General features: G+C 48.4%; 1 non-coding gene across 1 annotated transcript; it reads left to right on the forward strand.

Annotated features, from left to right (window-relative positions):
• Positions 1 to 6,829: 6,829 nt before the first annotated feature.
• TRNAT-CGU (transfer RNA threonine (anticodon CGU)) lies at positions 6,830 to 6,902 on the forward strand. Its single transcript has one exon. It is a non-coding gene; the product is annotated as a tRNA-Thr (tRNA).
• Positions 6,903 to 20,608: the final 13,706 nt, after the last annotated feature.

Below are 20,608 nucleotides of genomic sequence, written 5' to 3' on the forward strand. Positions count from 1 at the left end.
CCACGGAAGCATTGAGACATTCAAAACAAGATTGTAGATGAGCCGTATGTGAAAGTACTGTAAGATGTCTATAGTGGCTGCACAACAAATAAAGGTCTGCATAAAGAACATAAATTTTCAAAGGGAAAGGTGCTAGTCAAGGACACACATTCTCCCCAGTACTAGTCACCACTTGCTTAGGGGAAATATTTAGATATTTGGAATGGGAGCAGTTAGGAATAAGGTGGATGAAAAATACCTGCGCAATCTGTGATTCTCTGATGACATTTTCTTGCTAACCAAGGGGGTTGAATTGCAAAGAATGTCTCATGAACAAGACAAGAAAAGCAGAAGGGTAGACCTAAATATTTAAACGCTGATTACTGAAGTAATGCTCAACAGCCTCTGCATAGAACAGCAGTTTACAATATGTAGGTAAGCACTGGATGTGGTAGGCGAATATGCATACTCATGGCACGTAGTAACAAGAGATCTGGACTATGAGAAGGAAATGATAACTGATGGTCGCTAAGGGTCAAGTGTAGGCAGCTAGCACAGGATATATATATATATATATATATATATATATATATATATATATATATATATATATATATATTGTAGTGTCACACCGACGCTCGATGACTGTCTACGGTGACAAAGACGACAAGCGTATGTCGAAAAGGCGCGTGCTACGAAGAAGACGGCTGACAAAGAAGAAGACGCAAGAGATTGACGCGCTAGTTGAACGTTCGACCAGAACACCGACCGAAAATAAATAAAAAAAAATTCTTTGCTACCCAGTTCTTGGCCGATCACCCTCTGTGGGTATGTGCCATAAGTTATTTGGACAACAACAACAACACCGACCTCAGACTGAACGTACTCTTACATTTAGTGGAGGCTGCTCTTCGTTCCCTCCTCTCACGCTGGAGCTTCGCAGTCGCACACTGGCTCCGCCATCTGCTTTGACTGAGGCAGCAAGCCAGACCGCTACGCCATGCTCGGCTGCTTCCACCGCTCCGCCTACCATCATGTGCTCTGATGGGCTACGCCAACGGGATCCCAACTTTTTCAGTGGCGCAGATGACCAGGATGTGGATGACTGGCTATCCTGATATGAACGCGTAAGCGCATACAAGTGGGACGATACCACAAAGTTAGCTAACGTCCTCTTCTACCTGACAGATGTGGCCAATTTATGGTTTCGCAACCACGAATCCGACCTGCCCACCTGGTCGGCCTTTAAAACGAGCTTTTCCGAGGTGTTCGGGCGCCCCGCCGTGCGCAAACTCTGCGCCGAACAACGCCTCGAAGCCCGCGTTCAGCTTGATGACGAAACATTCACCAGCAACATAAAGGACGTTGTGGATCTTTGCAAACGTGTTAATCCATCTATGTCTGAAGCTGAAAAAAAAACACGAAAATCATGAAGAAACCTTCGACGATGCGTTTCATATGTTGACGGCAAAAAACCCGCAAACCGTGGTTGAAGTTGTTCAGCTTGGCAAAGTTACGACGTCCTCAGGAGGCAACGAGCTTCTACACGACGTTCTGTCATGAACGATCGGTTGTTCTCGCCTCCGACAGCATGCGGCCTCGCATCTGAACCGCCTTCCCTCCTTCCCGAGATCAAGGCTTTTATACGGGAGGAAGTGGCTCGCCAACTATCGCTCCTCCCTGTTTCTGCTGCAACCACCCCATCGCTAGATCCTGCACTGCGACGCACCATCCAGGAGCAAGTGGCAGAAGTTTTACCGCCAAGCTCTCAACTTACGCCTGTGACAGCCCCGCTAACGTACACCGCTGTCACCGCCAGACCACCACCATGCCCTGTCGCGTATGCTGCGCCGTTACCACCACCACCACCTCCGCCCCGCCCTTAACTGCCCCCTCGACGTCGGGTCAACAATTCATGGCGGACCTCCGACAACCCCCCAATCTGTTATACATGTGGCGTTCCTGGCCACGTCGCCCGGCTTTGTCGCCAGCGCGCGCAGCCGTACCGCAATGGCCCCGCCTGTACAGTTCCAGCTACAGTTCAAACTATGACCTTCCCCTCCACTTGTCGCTGCTGGCACTTCTACCGACTCATTTTATCCTGACCGCTCTTCCCACTCCTCTCGTCAATCGCCGTCTCCCCGCCGTCGTTCCCTCTTGCCGATGCGCCGTCGCTCTCCTGCTGGCCCGGAGGAAAACTAACGGCCGCAGTTCCGGAAGCAAGAACTGCGTTTTCTTATACTTGTGCAAGTCCTCTGTCTTCCCCGGCCAGAGTTATCGAAGTGTTTTTTGATGGCGTCGCAGTTCTCGCGCTTGTGGACACTGGCGCCACTGTGTCTGTTGTAAGTGCCAACCTTTGCCGCCGACTTCGTAAATTTACGACGCCTGTTTCGAAATTTTTTCTCCAAACTGCCAGCTCGCATCGCATTCAACCTCTTGCGACGTGCACAGTTCGAATTGTTATTCAGGGTGTTTAGTACGTCGCCGAATTTCGTGTGCTGTCTCACTGCTCTCACGAACTGATTCTGGGTGGCGACTTTCTCACCAGTCATCACGCGATTATTGGTTGTGCCCGAGCCAGCATCGAATTGTCTCCGCTTTCACCTGCTGCCTCGTCCGACACACTGCTCCATGTCGATAAGATAACCGTGGCCGAAGATACTCACATTCCCCCATGTTCTACTGTACTCGTGCCCGTTTCCTGCGCCTGCTTTTCCGATAGGACTGTTCTTTTCACTCCGACGCATGCCGCTAATCGTCGCCATTGCTTAGTCCTGCCTTTCGCCCTTCTTACCTTCTGTGGTGGCTACAGCGCCATGTACGTCTCTAACCCGTTGCCTTGTCCGTCAACGCTTTATCGTGGAGAACGTCTTGGTCATGTCGAGCCCTTTAATGACGCTATGAGATATCCCGTCTCAGAAGACCCAGCTCCACTTAAGCTCGATACTTTTGACTTGCATGCTTCTGTACACAACGACAACTCCACTGCAGATTTTTCTGGCTGTCTTGATGCCAGCCTTTCAGCAGATCGACGCGACCAGCTCGCCAGCTTACTCAGCGCTTCCGTTCCTCATTCGACTTTCCTCAGAAATCTTTGGGGCGTACATCCGTTGTCACTCACTGCATCGACACCGGTACGCACGCCCCGGTGCGCCAGCGCACATATCGCGTATCGGCTGCAGAATGTCAAGTTATCACCGAGCACGTTAATGACATGCTTCAGCGTGGCGTCATTCAGCCTTCGCACAGCCCTTGGGCTTCTCCAGTTGTTCTCGTGAGAAAAAAAGGATGGCTCTATCCGTTTCTGCGTTGATTACAGGCGATTGAACAAGATAACGCGAAAAGACGTGTACCCCCTTCCACGCATTGATGGCGCTCTCGATTGCCTTCAAGGCGCCGAATTCTTTTCACCTCAGGACCTCCGCTCGGGCTACTGGCAGGTACCCATGGCAGCTGACGATCGACCAAAAACCGCTTTTGTGACACATGACGGTCTCTATGAATTTAACGTCATGCCGTTTGGATTGTGCAACGCACCGGCCACCTCCGAGCGCATGATGGACACAATTCTGGTCGGACTCAAGTGGCATGGCTGTCTTTGTTGCCTGGACGATGTTGACGTGCTTTCAAAAGATTTTACGTCACATTTGGATCGTCTCAAGCGTGTGCTAAAATGTTTGACTGCTGCCGGCCTGCAACAAATTTTGAAGAAGTGCTGTTTCGGAGCTCGCCAGCTTCCTATATTGGGACACGTTTCAAAAGCCAGTGTTCGTCCAGATCCTGCAAAACTGCGTGTAGTAGCTGAGTTTCCACGTCCAACTTCTCTAAAGGAGCTGCGTAATTTTATCGGACTGTGCTCGTATTTTCGTCGCTTCGTCCGCAATTTCGCTTCGATCATCTCGCCGCTGACTGAGCGCCTTGCCGTTGACGCCATTCTTTCGTCTTGGACGTCTGACTTTGATGAGGCCTTTTCGACGCTTCGGCGCCTGCTAGTGTCGCCTCCGTTTCTCCACCATTTTGACCCTGCGTCGCCTACCAAAATTCACACTGAAGCCAGCGGTGTAGGTCTCGGCGCTGTCCTTGCACAACGAAAGCCCGGCTACCCAGAGTACGTTGTTGCTTATGCCAGCCGCACCTTAGCAAAGACAAAAAAAATTATTCCGCAACCGAAAAGGAGTGCTTGGCCATCATTTGGGCCATTGGAAAGTTCCGCCCATATCTCTACGGTCGCCCCTTTTCTGTTGTTACCGACCTTCACGCACTTTGCTGGGTGTCCACCCTTAAAGACCCATCCGACCGTCTTGCTCGTTGGGCCCTCCGCTTACAAGAGTACGACATTCCGATCACCTACCGGTCTAGCCGTAAGCATTCTGATGCTGACGCCCTGTCTAGGTCACCTTTTCAATGCCGCTCTGACTCGACAGCTATCACCATAGGTGACTCATCTTCACTAGAAATTGCCGACATGCCCAATGAACAAGGAACGTTGGGACAAAGTTCTAAAAAGTGCTTCCCTACATGATCAGCTTCGGGCTGTCCAGGAGGCCCACGCGGCGGCGGAGAGCTTCGGGCTCTCTGTGCCGACGTGGGAGCTGCCCTCTACGCCTAGCCGAGTGTCCTCCAGGACCCCTACTGTGGGAAATAAAGTTTTACCAAACCAAACCAATGAACAAAGGTAAGACCCTTGGATCGCTTCTCTTCTGACGCTTCTATCTACACCTTCTCTGCGCCCAGCTTCTCGAACGCTTCGCCGCCAAGCTCGTCATTTTGCCATCCGCGACGGCATGCTTTACCGCCGAAATTACCTTTCCGAAGGACGCAAGTGGCTCCTTGTCATTCCTCTGCACCTTCGTTCGGAAATATCCGCCGCTTTTCACGCCGATCCTCAGTGTGCCCACACCGGAGTGTTGAAAACGCCTCCGCTATTACTGGCAGGGTATGTACCGCTTCGTGCATCATTACGTCCGCGCATGCCAGGAATTTCAACGCCGCAAAAACCCTCCACACCACTCCACCGTTCCGATGCAGCCCTTGCCCCGCACCGGCCGGCCATTCGACCGTGTGGGTATTGATCTCCAGGTGGTAACCGTTGGGTTATCGTGGCTGTTGAACATCTTACCCGCTACGCAGAAACATCATCTTTACCTTCTGCGTCGGCGCCGGACGTTGCGTCTTTCGTCCTGCACCATCTCGTTCTGCGCCACGGTTCACCTAAAGAATTGCTCAGTGACCGTGGCCATGTTTTTCTTTCCGAGACCGTTGGAGCCCTTCTTCAGCAGCGCCGCATTGTCCTCCGTTCTACCTCGGCCTACCAACCGCAGACAAATGGCATGGCGGAACGTTTTAACCGCACCTTGAGTGACATGCTGACCATGTACATCGCGTCTGACCACTCAAACTGGGACCGGATTCTCCCTTTTGTCACGTACGCTTTTAATACTGCCATACAAAGCACGACCGGCTTCTCCCCATTTTTCCTCCTATACGGCCGTGAACCCACCTCAACTATGGACACGGTACTCCCTTATCGCACTGACACCTCCGAATCGACCACCGTCTCTCAAGCGGCAGCATATGCAGAAGAATGTCGCCTGTTAGCCCGATCATTTACAACCCATAACCAAGGTCACCAGCAGTTCCTTCGCGCACCATCTTATCCAGCTCCTTCATACAGCACAGACTCCCTCGTGTAGCTTTGGGTTTCTGCCACCCCCTCCGGCCTCTCTACCAAACTTGCTTCCAAATATCATGGCCCATATCGGGTTATTTGCCAGACTTCTCCGGTGAGCTACGTTATAGAACCACTTGCACCGACACCGGATATGCGTCGCCGCGGGCGTGAAGCAGTGCACGTTGACCGCCTCAAACCCTGTTATGACCCGCCTGTTGCGTCGATGCCATGAGTCGGCAGGATGCCTCCTTTTTCTCCCAGGGATAATTGTAGTGTCACACCAACGCTCGGTGACTGTCTACGGTGACAAAGACGACGAGCGTATGTCGAAAAGGCGCGTGCTACGAAGAAGACGGCTGACAGAAGAAGACGCAAGAGACCGACGCGCTAGTTAAATGTTCGACCAGAACACCGACCTCAGACTGAACGTACTCTTACAATATATATATATATTGTAGTGTCACACCAACGCTCGGTGACTGTCGACGGTGACAAAGACGACGAGCATATGTCGAAAAGGCGCGGGCTACGAAGAAGACGCAAGAGACTGACGCTATATATATATATATATATATATATATATATATATATATATATATATATATAAACGTTGTTTTTTCTTCTACTTTGTGTTTAATTATCTTTCCTCTAAACAGATTACATTACTAATGTCTGTGATTATAAAAGTAAACAATAAAAAAAAAGAAAACATATAAAAGTGCCATCCCCAACGCTTTCTTTGCCTCGCCGGCTGTTGGTTTCTTTCCTTCACATATATATATATATATATATATATATATATATATATATATATATATATATATATATATATATATATATATATATATATATGTATATATATATATACAACGCTTTCCTTGGCCTCGCCGACTGTTGGCTTCTGTCCTTCATGTATTATAACGAGCACCCTCATTTCCCCTTGATTGATCTGCTTGTAGCTTACGGGGGTCTCGGTTCTGGCAGTCTTGAAGCCATAGGTAGCGTAAGAGGGTTCTAGCACAGCTTTCGCCCTCGCTCTTGATCACGTTCTACGTGACGCTGGCGCTAACAAAGGACGTCCCACGTCCGCCGCTATGGCTGAGGGCGGCGCTGGTGAACACTCTCAAGGTTCGTATACAGACAACATAAATACCCAAGAAAGTAGCAGGGGGGACAGCGGCCGATGTAGCTCAGTTGGTAGAGCACCGGACGCGTTATTCGGAGGTCGTGGGTTCGGATCCCACCATCGGCACGTTGTTTTTTCTTCTACTTTGTGTCTAATTATCTTTCCCCTAAACAGATTACATTACTAATTTCTGTGGTTATCGAAGTAAACATTAAAAAAAAATGACATAAACATACCATCCCCAACGCTTTCCTTGGCCTCGCCGACTGTTGGCTTCTTTCCTTCATATATGTATATATATATATATTGTAAGGTTTATTTACAGCACGATTCTTCACCTTAGCCTGTGCGCTAGTCAACTGATTGTGAGCTTCCTCTTGCTTAACCTCTGTTCTGGAGAGCCCCTTTTTCACACTTCCTTGTCATCTTCTGTGCGCCTGCCTGACATTTCCCCCATCGCAGACGAAACCCCTGGGCTGTCCGTCAGAGTCCCGAGAGTGGCAGTGCTTCATTCTTGAGACATGTACTATATTAAAACATAAAGAACCATCCCCAACGCTTTCCTTGGCCTCGCCGACTGTTGGCTTCTTTCCTTCATATATATATATATATATATATATATATATATATATATATATACCGGGTGTCCCAGCTGACTTGAACCAAGGGATACAAAATAATATATTTGAGGTAGGTCAGTGAAACCAATTGCATTCAACTGCCAGCCTCCTTGCGCACTACAAGCAATTTTTTGTTTTGCAATTACGTAATTAGCTAATTATGTTAATTTTTCTAATTTATTAAATATCGACTTTAGACCAAACATGTGAATTGGAAACTTGTAGAGCACCTTCAGAAACCCCCATTCCATTAATTGCGATAAAGAAAGTCTCACGTGTATCTCTTTTTCTGGGCTCAAAAGAAGGCCCGCGAAATACAAATAATACCACGTGACTTGTGCATTTGTGCGCCGCGATTGTGGTGCTCTCAGTCATGGTTTGAGCGAACGAAATTAGCGACGGCTATGACCCGATTGTCCCGTTAAAGCGGCAGGCCGATATGCCTGCAATGGCTTCTTCGCCCGCTTCAGACAGCCGGCCCACGTGACGGTGCAAGTAGCGGCGAGAGCGGCAAGCCGACACCACGGAGATTCTAACAAGACCTGCTTCTCTCCCATCAGCGGACGTCGCGACAAACGGATGAGCGATAAGGTATCAGCCACTGAATCTGCGCATACAGGCTTGGGTAAAGGGGCGAGATGACATCATGTGACTCGACTAAAACTAGCGCTGCGCCTTCATTTGCCGGTTCTTTATCGTCATCCGCCTGTCATGATGTAGGCCGCTGCGGTGCGTAGGCCTGGCCAAGATCGCGGTGGCGACGGGCGAGCTCGAGCTCGCTCCAACCATCGCCAACATTTCTGCCTGCCGCTGCAACGGGACAATGGGGTCACGGCCGGAACTGATTTCGTTCGCTCAAACCACGACTGAGAGCACCACAATCGCGGCGCTCAAATGCGCTAGTCACGTGGTATTATTTGTATTTCGCGGGCTTTCTTTTGAGCCCGGAAAAAAAGATACACGTGAGACTTTCTTTATCGCAATTAATGGAATGGGGGTTTCTGAAGGTGCTCTACAACTTTCCAATTCACATTTTTGGTCTAAAGTCGATATGTATTAAATTAGAAAAATTAGCATAATTAGCCAATTAAGTAATTGCAAAACAAAAAATTGCCTGTAGTGCGCAAGCAGGCTGGTAGTTGTATGCATCTGATTTCGCTGACCTACCTCAAATATATTATTTTGTAACCCTTGGTTCAAGTTAGCTGGACACCCGGTATATATATATATATATATATATATATATATATATATATATATATATATATATATATATATATAACGAAAGCATTGGAGATTGTACTTTATGTCATTTTTTTTCATTTTTACTTCGATAATCACATAAATTAGTAATGTAATCTAGTTAGGGGAAAGATAAATAAACACAAAGTAGAAGAAAAGACAACGTGCCGATGGTGGGAACCGAACCCACGACCTCCGAATATCGCGTCCGGTGCTCTTTCAACTGAGCTACATCGGCTGCTGTCCACCCTGCTACTTTCTTGGGTATTAACGTTGTCCGTGTATGAACCTTGAGAGTGTTCACCAGTGTCACCCTCAACCATAGCGGTGGACGTGGAACGTCCTGTGTTACCGCCAGCGTCACGTAGAACGTGATCAAGAGCTAGGGCGAAAGCTGTGCTGTTCTGGCAGTCTTGAAGCCATAGGTAGCGTAGGAGGGTTCTAGCACAGCTGGCTGTGTTCGTATTGTTCCAGACGTTTACAGGTTCATTTTGTTGCTTATCTAGTCAGTTTTTCGCCGTATTCACTTTCAGAGCTGCCGAAGTCTTCAGGAATTTCAGTTCAACGAGCGACGACCACGTTTACTGGTATCAGCGTAACCTTGTTGCTTATTTGTTTTGCCAATAAAGATTTTATTCAAGTGCAACCCCAGTTTACACTTCTGCGACTACTAGGCTTGTTACAACTGCGTTACAATATTAATGTGCATTCTAAATGAGAGCTCAGTAATTGTTAGCAGATGACTTCAGACAGCGACTGTTTAAACATAACCTCTTTCGATAAAACAGAATTCTTATTTCTAAATGATTCGTTTGAAAACCTTTGCATTTTTCAGGCATATATGGCATTGCTGGCGGAAGCTGCTCAAATCTGTCAAGGATTTGATCGGAATGAACACATAAAGGCATTTTTCTCCGCTTACACAAAGGTATGCACTAATAACCAGATACGTTGGAGTTTGAAAAAATGCGTTAATAGTGCGCATTTTTCTCCATCTGCTTTTATTACGTGCTTGACATCCAGGGAAGCTCTCTTAACCCTTTGTTACATAAAATATTCAGCTACAAAGGGATGTAGTATACTGCAATTGGCACACAATATTGATACTGGTGGTAATAATATTAACGAATACTTTGCGCTTACTCATGTACTGAACGGAATCCAGCGATAGTACATGTGCTGCGTAGGTTGAAGCAAGTGCGATGATATTTAAATGCAATTCCTGAACCGCAGAAGGGCGTGCACAGTATATTTGATCATTGACCACAAAATGTTGTGAGGCTAAGTGTATCGTGCAAACATTCACGTATATTAGAAATAATGAATCTCACTGCTACCACACGGCGGAGAGGTATTCTAGTCTGGAAACAAAGTTTACACTTGAAGTACACCAATTTTACTTCCCAAAATTTTGACCACGAAGATCCGACTAGCCACGCAGAGCAGAAATCTGCAGGGAACAGAAGACTCCTTAAGAGCGCAAAAGCGAAAACCTTCAGTGCTATTGTTAGGGTAGCATTTGACCGAACTGTTTTCTTTAGATACACTTTCAAAAAATTTAGTTACTCGCCTTACAGTTTCAAAATACGAGGGCGACTTTGCACACAAAAGTGCCGCGTGCCAAGGCCACACATAATCCATCAGCCTATAGTGATCCACCCGACGCACCCGGCATGGCCTCTTCCTATCCCAAGTAAGGGAGAGGAAGGGGCCTTGGGGAAGGCGGTCTCGATTGTGGGGCTGCTGCTCTCTCCTTGGACGACAAGCTCAGCTCACGTCAACCGCATCGGGCTGGGTCCCCCCCCCCCCCCCCCCAGATGACACAGGACTGAAGAGCGTCGGCTTTGGTGCCGGGTTCGAAGTCAGCAGGTCCCCATGGTATTCAAATGAGCTTGGTCTTCGGATCAGGTGGTGGCGGCCGATTTGCGGCTGCTGCCGGCTATGATTCCACCCCTTCCGTCATTGACGCGCGTGCAGAAGCTAAAATGCCCCTCTGCTACTTGTATCCACCACCGTGGCACAGTCACTTCCCCTATTGAGCCATGGAGACGTCAGGCTCGCTAGACAAAAAGAAATACTTTCTGTTCCTCACGGATCCGCCGTTGAGTAATGGTTTGCGGGTTGGGATGGGGATCAGATCGGCAGTGGTTCGATTCGCAGTGGAGACCTTCTTTTAAGTTCGATTATGTTGAATACTTTCTAAGATTAGATTCTGATCACGCCACTGACGGGAAATTAAACCCTTTAGCCTTAATATACGGAGCTGTTGAGAAGAATAATCACCCATTCATGTCACAACTACCATAGGTGTCTCGGTATGTGTATGCTATGCCCATTTCCATTAGAAATAGAACGCTCCTGCATGGTTTTATTTTAGACTTCCTTAAATGAATGGTCTGCAACGTTTACGCACAGTGCTTCTAAAGCAAAATAAAACTGGACGTTCAAAAATTTTCTCTGTAATTCCAGCTATGAAGCGAGGCAAAGGAGCCAGAATTAATGCGCATGGGCATTGCAGTTTCTGCCTTGCTAGCTTTCTTATAATGATATAGGTTGAGATAAATACTAACGGGAAAAAATAGCCTCACCTGCCTGCGATGTAGCGCATTTTCACTCTGTCTTATCCTCCACTCTCTATTTTAATCTAGCGCCACTGTGGATCTGACGCCTCGCAAGAAGACGAACACAGGTAAGAGACATCTCACACAAAGTTAATGAAATATTTGTGTCTTGCATGAAGGATTGACTGGTAATAATTTCCTCACATACAAGGAATGAAGACAACCGGGGCAGTACTGTGAACACGGCATGTAAGAGTTCCACGGAGCATGCAGTCCATTTGAGGTAGTGAGACTGGTAGGCGTTTTATCCTTATAAAGAAGGCATCAAATCATGAGGCAATAGATCAATGAAAATTAAAGTTTTTTTTTTTATTTTGCATTGCAAGATAAGCCACTATACAAAAAACACAACATTAAATACGCGACGGCTGGCTCTTGATCTACGCAGAGCATTTACGTTTTTGTTTACCAGCATAATAAAGCATCTTAGCTTACCATCAGCATTTTTTTATTTTTAAACTTAGCTGTATTATGTTCAAATCATGGTTAGGACAAAAACTTCCAACCGATAAAATCTTTTTAAAAATAACATCAGCCTGGGAGAAAAGTTCTCCTTTAACATTAATTAACAAATAGACAATTTCAATAATCGCTATTATAAACTAGTATTCGATTATATAATTTGTGTTCTATTTCCACCGATATAAACTGGTAAACTTTGTTAGGCGCTTTATACTATCATGTCTTCTAGAATTAATACAAAACCGATGCTGTTTTCGACACACATTGAGGCTTCAAAACGCCTATTGCACTTCTGTCAAGAGATATGAGCTCTTATATTTTCACTGAGACAGGTAAATTGTTTGAATTACAGATCAGGGCACTCAATAACGTCCCTGACAAAATATGTTATTTATATAGAATGCAGAGGGAATTTCCACTACGGACAAGTGTTCACGAAGAGCTCAGTTAATTCTGAGTGGCTGCACTCCAGAGTATGACAAATGTAATGTTTGACCATACCTTCATAAAACTACATTCCCTTATCGAACGAGAACTAGGATACACGTTCTAATTCTTTTATATGTATAACGTATTAGAACAGCCACTAAAATCCGTCAGTGTGTATCATGTTATTGCAAAAACAATGGACGACTATTCGGCGATGGAGGCCCGGTATTTCTTATCAAAACTAAGAATCAGCGGCAGCATCCTGCAAATTTCTCAACTGCGTCAATGTATGCGTTTTGTTGAAAATGGTGATGTAGAGCGCATTCAATATACAGCAAGCAGCAAAGCTGTCTACAGGTAAGATACATTAAGAGCAGAGCCTTTTCACGCGACTGCTTCCCTCGAAAGGGCGCCTACGTTTATTATCTAAAGGGAGCTAAGCGCTCATGCCACTACCCAACGGAACACATAGTGATAGGTTGAGTGAGCGCAAGGTATTTAAACTGTGCACCTGCCGTCAGCGTGGGACGCATTCAAAAATAAACTAAAGCACCAACCATAAGCATGTCGGCGCTTGTCTGGCTGATCCTTATTATGGTCGATATCTGCCGTGGTTATCGCAAAGTAGCGAAAAAAGAGCCAAAGCACGTGTGCGTATTATGTTTTGGCAATGCGTAAGAAACAATGTACCAGCCAACTCAATGTTCAGGAGCATACCACAGTCAAAATAGCGAGGAAGGAATTAAAAAAAATATGAGCTTTTGTTGGCAAGGACCGGAATGGCGGACTAATTTCTGATATTTTGGAAGCGCATACAGAACAAGAATTTGTTGCATGTGTGGACGAGTTCCTTTAGAGCAGGTCTCGTGCACTGCCGCGAAAAATATATTGCGTAAAATTCGTTTGATACCAGAAGGAAATTCCAGGACCTGTTAAAATTAAGAATTTAAGACACCGCTCATTAGAATAATGTCTAACAGCATAAAAAGAAAAAGAAAACTAGGTCTTTACTGATATGAAAAAAAAGTGTTATTGGCATGCCGCTACGACAGCTGAGAAAACCCATGAAAACCCAAGAAATGGCTATCCAAGAAGCTTTGTGGCAAACACAAAAAAGAAACTCCTGCAGCGACCTCCACCTTCTGACGTTTCCGATGCCTCTAAGCCAAAACGAGCAAGCATCCCTTACATCCCACAGATTAGTGAAGCGCTTGGTCGGGTATTCCGAAAGTACGGCGTGCAAGTTACCCACGTTCCAACGAGCAAACTTAGGCACGAGCTTGTCAATGTGAAAGACCCCCTTCCCATTAAGAGATATACTAGGGTCCTGTACAAGATTCCGTGCGCAGATTGCGACCGCAGTTATATTGGAGAAACAGGAAACTGGTGCAAACGGATACAGCAGCGCAAAAATGATGTGGCGAAAGGACACAGTGCTACTAACGCTCTGGCCGAACATGTGCAAGGAACTGGACACGCCATCAGTTGGGACGGGGCACGTGTGCTTGCCAGAGAACGGATCGCTGCTAGACGATTGTATCTAGAGTCTTTGATGATACAGACCACTCATGGCACGCTCAATCGGACGCAGGGGAATCTACCATCTGATTATGCAAGATCATTACGATGCATTTTGAAGAAGCTATAAACGCATGCTTTATGTCTGGTTTCCCCATTGTGAACAAGGAAGCCGTAGGGCTTCCGAAACGTCATTTTGTTTTTATTAAACTTTGACTTGGTCAGTGACCCTATACTCTTCTTTCTGAGAAAACCCGTGTTATAAATGCGCGTGGTCTCATACGATCGTAGGTGTACCAAAGAAGGCGGCTTTTAGGCTTATAGAAATTGTATTTTTCTGTCGCATCCTGGTCGATTTTAATCTGGGCATGTAATACGCTATTAATTGAAGCTGTAACGGGGATAATGGATCTTAGCCTCATCATGTGGTCACCTTCAGGCTGCATGTCGTTATTTGGGTAGTATGCAGCTTCAGAATTGAGGAAGAGGCTAAATCAAATATATCCATATTATAGGTTATGCAAGTTTGCATCCAGTTCCCCTATGATGGCGGTCGCTATGAGCGACATGCAGTAATAAAATAGCACTTAGCCCCGCGAGAACGTTTTCAGCACTTGCATTTCAAATTAAAATAAGGCGAGCCGCATCCATCTAAATCTAAGGTAAAGCAGGGCCGTTAACGGTTTCCAAGCTTTACATTTACCACAAACACGTTTAGTACAGTAGAAAACAGGTTGCTGGTCTAATTACCCACAAAGCAGCACAAGGGATAGGACGCCTGGATATAACGGACGACGAAAAATGGCATAATGCATATACTTCTACATAATAATTCAGTGCTACAGTAGTATGTCAGGGAACGTCTCATTGAAAGTTAAATATTTCTTTTTTATGTGCTAAAATTTTAATTATTGCAAACCAGCAACTTCTAAGATCCTTTGGAAACGTCGCTCATCATGGCTGTTTTATCTATCTCGTTTTTTCAATGCTGTAAACGTACGAGCATTTTATAAAAGTGCAGTATTCTAGTAATTTATTTTGGAGTATAATTCCAGTTGTTAGATTATTGAACTGCCTCCTTTAGTTTAAAAAATGTAAGAAAAAAGAAATAATGTTTCATTAGATGTTTTACAACGTGCAGTACAGTTTGAAATCTGCAATTCGTATATGTTTTTTTAAATACTTTTCACTGACAACGCCTTCTTCTGCTGTGAAAAGAAATTTCATTAAAACAAATATTTCGCGTTACAGGGTCAACTATGCACTTAAGACAATGAAGGAATTTTGGTCGGTATTTGGATGCAAAGAAGGTGACAAAATGAAAGTTCCAGACAACTGCCAAATTCTTCCCGAATATGAAGTCTCTTCTAAGCCTTCGTCGTAGATAAAATCTGCATTTAACGAGGTAAATGGCCTTATTCTGGTACGAATAAAATGTCATCGTGTTGTAGAAATACCTGTGTTGAAATAACTAACCAGTACAAAAATACACTTCGCAAGGTTCAGCGCTCTTGAAACCTTTGCGATAGGGAGAGGTTTTTCATCTACAAAGAGCGTTCATAAATTACGGAAGATAAATAGACATTGAGCTGCGAAGAGTATGCCCTACTCATGGCTGGTAGGGTGTGATATTGAAATGGTGGTCAGATGTGTAAGCGCGTCAAGAATATGTGTCGTGCATAGCGGCGGATTCGCAAAAAGACAATTGAAAATACGCAAGCCCACCAGAAGGAACACAGTAAGGTCCCAAAAATCGCAGCTAGATCCACAAGCGAAGATCTTCGGACTCTAAGGCAGCCTTCAAATCTGGAAACGTGACTCAAATCGTGCGTCGTGCATTGGTAGTACTGGCTCCTCTTACATTCAACCCGCCCTTCTCGGACAGCAGTATGGCGACTATGTCTCTTACACAAGCCTTTCATCCATCAGCAGGTTGCCAACTTGGGCCTCCCCTGTAGCCGCAGCGTGAAACACCAGGGCCCGCTTGCACGAACGTCAGGGTATAGGTCCAGTCTTAAGACCGAGTCTGTAGTCTTATCCGAATCTATATAGGACTGCGCTTCCCGGCGGCCGCCGGGCGCTTGCACGAACTAATAAGACTGAACTACAGTCCAGACATATTGAAGATTGTAGGTACTTTTTGTCTCCAGGCGCGGATGTTAGCCACCGGCAGGGAATGAGACGAGGAGCTGGCGGAAGTCGGCCGCGAACGCAGCCGGCGTTCGCGCGGACCAATAGCTGATCACAGTTCCATGTAAAAATCCGGCGCGCGCGCTTTTCGAAAGTTGAAAATTGAACATTTTGACAGCGCTGCCTGTCTGATCGTGTGTAACATTGTAGGGCCCGTAGCGCGCCGCGCATTCGAAGGCCGCGCCACTTCCCAATGCTCCTTGCGCGCTTCCTGTTTCCCTCTCCCCGCTCGTTCGGGGATAACCGGTCCCGCGCGAGGGGGCTATAAAAGAAGGCACGCGCCGCCGTCTCGCCCTCTCTTGGTCCCTGCTTCGCTTCGATCTGCTCTTCGCTCCTCTCTTGTTCCTGGTTATTCGCTCCTGGCGCTTCTCCACGGAAGACGACCCGCAGACTGCAGCCCCCCGGACGACGACCCCGCACCGCCTTCGACGACCCCTGTGAGATTAAAGATGTTTGTTACACGGCCCGCTGTGTATTTGTTGTGCGCATCCCTCGGGCAGAGGAATCGCCCAAAACTGGCACCCAACTGGGGCTGAATTAGCCCCCATGTGGACGATTTCTCTGCCGACGTGGCAGCGCACGGCAACACGACGCGCCGGTCCTTTGTACGATAGGCGCGACGCCATTTTGAGTTTAGGGCTATCGTGTGTGCAGATGACGCGGAGTGTAGTATAGTAGTGTTTGTAGAGTGTTTTAATTTTTTTTGGGTTATGTACGTGTCTTTTAGTGTCGGGCGATTTGTGTTTTATTTTTTTTGCATGTGTTAGTTTTATGAAGGGCTGTCGCCGCGATTAGCCTTTGTGACTAGCCTCTTGATGCGGGCTAGGTGGTAGTCGTGCGCGTGCAGTTGTTCTGCGGCTCCCGGCCGGGCTTAGTTGTTGAGTGCAATGCCTCCGAGAAAAGACGTGCCAGATAGGGCCGCCGCTTCGGACGCCAGTGCATCCGGAAGTGAGGTAAGGGACGCGGTAGAGTCTGCGCAGGTTACCGATGCGGCCGCCCTGATGAGGCAGATAAACGAAATATTGTCGGTGTTCGCCCGTCAGCTCGGTTCGGTGGCTAGCGTCAATCAAGCCGCAGCTGCGGCGACAGTTTCGCGTCCGCGGATAAATGTAGAGGTTTCCTCCTTTTCCGGCTACACGGACGTGAAGTCAGTCCACGAGTTCTTGAAAGAACTCGAGGATTATCAGACGGCACTGGGTTCCCCAGACGACGTGGTGCTAGCGCATGTAATCCCCGTGGCGCTTGTTGAGAGCGCGGCGCGATGGAGACGCTGCCAGCCGGCCTTCCAGTCGATGGCAGACTTCACAGATCGCTTCCGCGCCGAGTTCTTGCCGCCCGATTACGAGCGCCGGATGCTTGAGGAGCTAGCGTTGCGCACACAGCACCCACAGGAGAGCCTCCTTCAAGCCGTATTTGCGGGGACGTGGTTTTGCAAACCTCGAGGCCCTAGCACAGGAAGCGAAGGTAGTGCAGACGAATTTACTCGCTGAATTGCGCTACCAGCGACCCCCCAGGCCAGCCGAATCGCTAGAGCCGCGATGCGCCTGGGCCGGAGGCCAAGACTCCGTGCCGCGCACCAGTGGCGCAGACGTAATGACGGTAGGGCAGGAAAGGCCAGCGGAAGGCTCCGCGATTCCTCACGCTCTTGACCCGTACGCGTTCGAGCAGCGGCGTCGAGCTGGGCTCTCCAGCGACGTCCGCATAGGCGCGGAGAGAGGGGAAAGACGTCCCCAACCGCTTCGTGGAACGCGGCAGGTGAACGATCGGCTTTGCTGGAATTGCAACCAGCCGGGCCACGTGGCACGAGAGTGTCAAGCAAGGCGGATGCAGGGAAACGCGGACTGCCGGCGGCCATAATTGGTAACAGCAGCCTGTCGCCGTCGGCGGTAGAATTTCGTGGTAGCCACGGCGGAAAATGGGAAATGTACTCCCACGCCGCGTCACCGGGCGACCGCCCCGGGGGCGCAGAGGCTTTTGTCCCCCTCGCCTGTAGAGCGCAAGAAATGTTGTCGCGCTCGAGCCCTTTTACGCTAGTGCAGTTAGCTGGTCAAAGCTACTCGGCACTCATTGACACGTGCTCAACTCTGTCACTGGGCGGTGATGATGTGTTCGAGGGCCGCCATAGAGGCCAGCCGAAACCCCTTAGAGCTTAGCAGCAGGGACGACAAAAGCGGAGGGAGCGGTACGTCTGGTCCTGCATTTTGACGGCAGGAAGCGGAGGCATCGCTTCGTCTATCTGACCGGCTTAGCTATACCAGTTATTCTGGGAAGAGATTTTCTTTCGAGCGAAGGCATTGTGCTTGACATGGGGGAGAACGGCTAGCGCTATAGCCCCTTCACCCCCCTCATTCCCTTTGTCAGCGCACCCAAACAGGAATGCGCCGCTGAGCGAGCAAGCATCTACGCTTTTGTGGCAGACGGCTCCCCCGCGACACTGAATGGTAGCCCATTACAAGCAATTATCGCGTCCTTCTCAGGAACCAGTAGTCAGCGCCGAAGTCTCGTGGAAACTTTACTCCCGTTTTCAGATTGCTTCGCAGAGAAACCAGGCAGAACCGACTTGCTTCAGCACGAGATCGAAACGGGTGATGCGCGCCCTTTCAGATGTAACCCGCGGCCGTTAAGCGCGCATAAGAGACAGCTTCTCGACAGCGCCCTTCACGAGATGATTGATACCGGCGCGGTGAGACCCTCACAAAGTCCCTTGGCGTCCCCAGTGGTTCTAGCGCCAAAGAACGATGGTTCGGTCAGGCTGTGTGTTGATTATCGAAAGCTCAACTCACTGACGCCTACGGTTGCGCACCCTTTCCAGTCGATCGAGGCTGTGATGTACGCGCTAGGGAACGCAAGGTTCTTCACAGTCCTGGATGCAAGCAGAGGGTACCTGCAGATTGAGGTGGCGGAAGGTGACATTCAGAAAACAGCATTCACCTGTCATCGCGGGCTCTTCGAATTTACTCGACTCCCGTTTGGTTTGTCTCATGCACTGAGCACGTTCATGCGATTGACGGACATCGTGCTGGGCAATGCAAGGTTCAACTACGCGATGGCGTACCTCGACGACGTCGTGATATTCTCACAGTCATTCGAAGAGCATCTCATTCACCTGAATTCCGTTCTTGAAAGAATGAGACGTGCGGGTATAACGATCAACCCAAAGAAAGTGCAGTTGTCATCGAAGAGAGTGAACCTCTAGGGATTTGTGGTTGATGATGGCACTTTGAGACCGATCGATGAGAAACTGCAGGCAATTCTGAACTACCACTGCCCGACGGACGTGAAAAGCTTGCAGAGGTTTTTGGGGATGGTTGCTTTCTACAGGCAATTCATCCCTTGTTGTTCAGAGCTCGCTAGGCCGTTGAACCAGCTGTTCCGTAAAGGCTCGAAGTGGGTCTGGGGAAAGGAAAAGAACGACGCTTTTGTTGCCTTGGCTCACGCGATAGTGAACACCGCTAATTTGCGCCTCCCCGACCTGAACAAGCCGTTTCTCTTGCAAACAGATGCTTGTGATGCCGGTGGAGGAGCGGTTTTGTTGCAGGAACACGAGGGCAAGCTGCGCCCTGTCGCGTTCGCTAGCCGCAAGCTCACATCGGCGGAGCGGAATTACTCCGTGACCGAAAAGGAATGCCTGGCGATAATGTTCGCATTGTAAAAGTTCGACATGTACCTAGACGGAGCGGTTTTCACCGTGCAGACAGATCATCAGGCACTTTCGGGGTTAAAGAGGCTGAAAAACCCCGCAGGCAGACTCGCGAGATGGACGCTGACGTTGCAACATTACGCGTACGCCATTGAGTACCGCCGGGGCAGCATGAATAAGGTGGCCGATGCTTTATCGCGCGCACCGTGGAAGGCTGGCAGAAGCGCAGAAGAGGCGCAGACCAGCATTGCTGAAAGCGGCGTCGCCGCTAGTGGAGAGGACGAGAGGGCGGACGCGAGTGTCGGGCCCTGCGTAGTTAAAGAGAGAAAGGAGGCTTGCAGAGTTACCATGCTGTGCTGCGAGAGAGAGAAGGCGCGGCAGCTGGTGGCGGCGACTACTCGCCTGCCAAGAAGCGAGGCAGATAGAAATCTGTCTTGGGGAGTAGGTGTCAGTAGGGAAGAGCTAATTGAGGCCCAGAAAGCAGACGGTTAATGCCAGCGGGTGCTGACAGAGCTTGCGAGTAGTGCAGCTTGCACCGGGAACGCTGAGGGCAAGTACGACGCGTATCTGCTGGGCGATGATGGCTTACTGCTCCGCTACATCCCCCAACTTGACGAGGAAGAGGCGATTGCATCCCCCTTCCGAGTCGTGGTCCCGAGGAAGTTGCGGAAACGATTCCTCCAGTACTTCCATGACTCAGCGCTGGCAGGCCATGGCAGCGGCAGTAGGACTTATGACAAGTTATGCCGTGTCGCGACCTGGCCAGGTATGAGAAAGGATGTGCTGGGTTACGCCCGTACATGTCCTGTTTGCCAGGTAGCCAAGCCTCGGGCGGGAAACCCGCTGGCATGATGAAGCCGGTAGTTAGCAACTATCCGTGGCAAGTGGTCGCGTGCGATATCATGGGACCCCTCCCTCGCTCCGCGCGGACACCAATATATCCTGGTAATAACGGACCACTATTCCAAGTGGGTTGATGTTTTCCCTCTTAGGAAGCTTGTGTCAGAACGGATTTGGGAGAAACTGTTGGAGACATTCACTCGTTTCGGTTTCCCTTCCGACCTGATTACAGACAATGCTTCGTATTTCACAAGCAAAGTCTTTGTTGAT

This window comes from Amblyomma maculatum, chromosome 11 (assembly GCF_055883805.1).
Source record: "Amblyomma maculatum isolate TAMU_Amacu chromosome 11, ASM5588380v1, whole genome shotgun sequence".
Lineage (NCBI taxonomy): Eukaryota > Metazoa > Arthropoda > Arachnida > Ixodida > Ixodidae > Amblyomma > Amblyomma maculatum.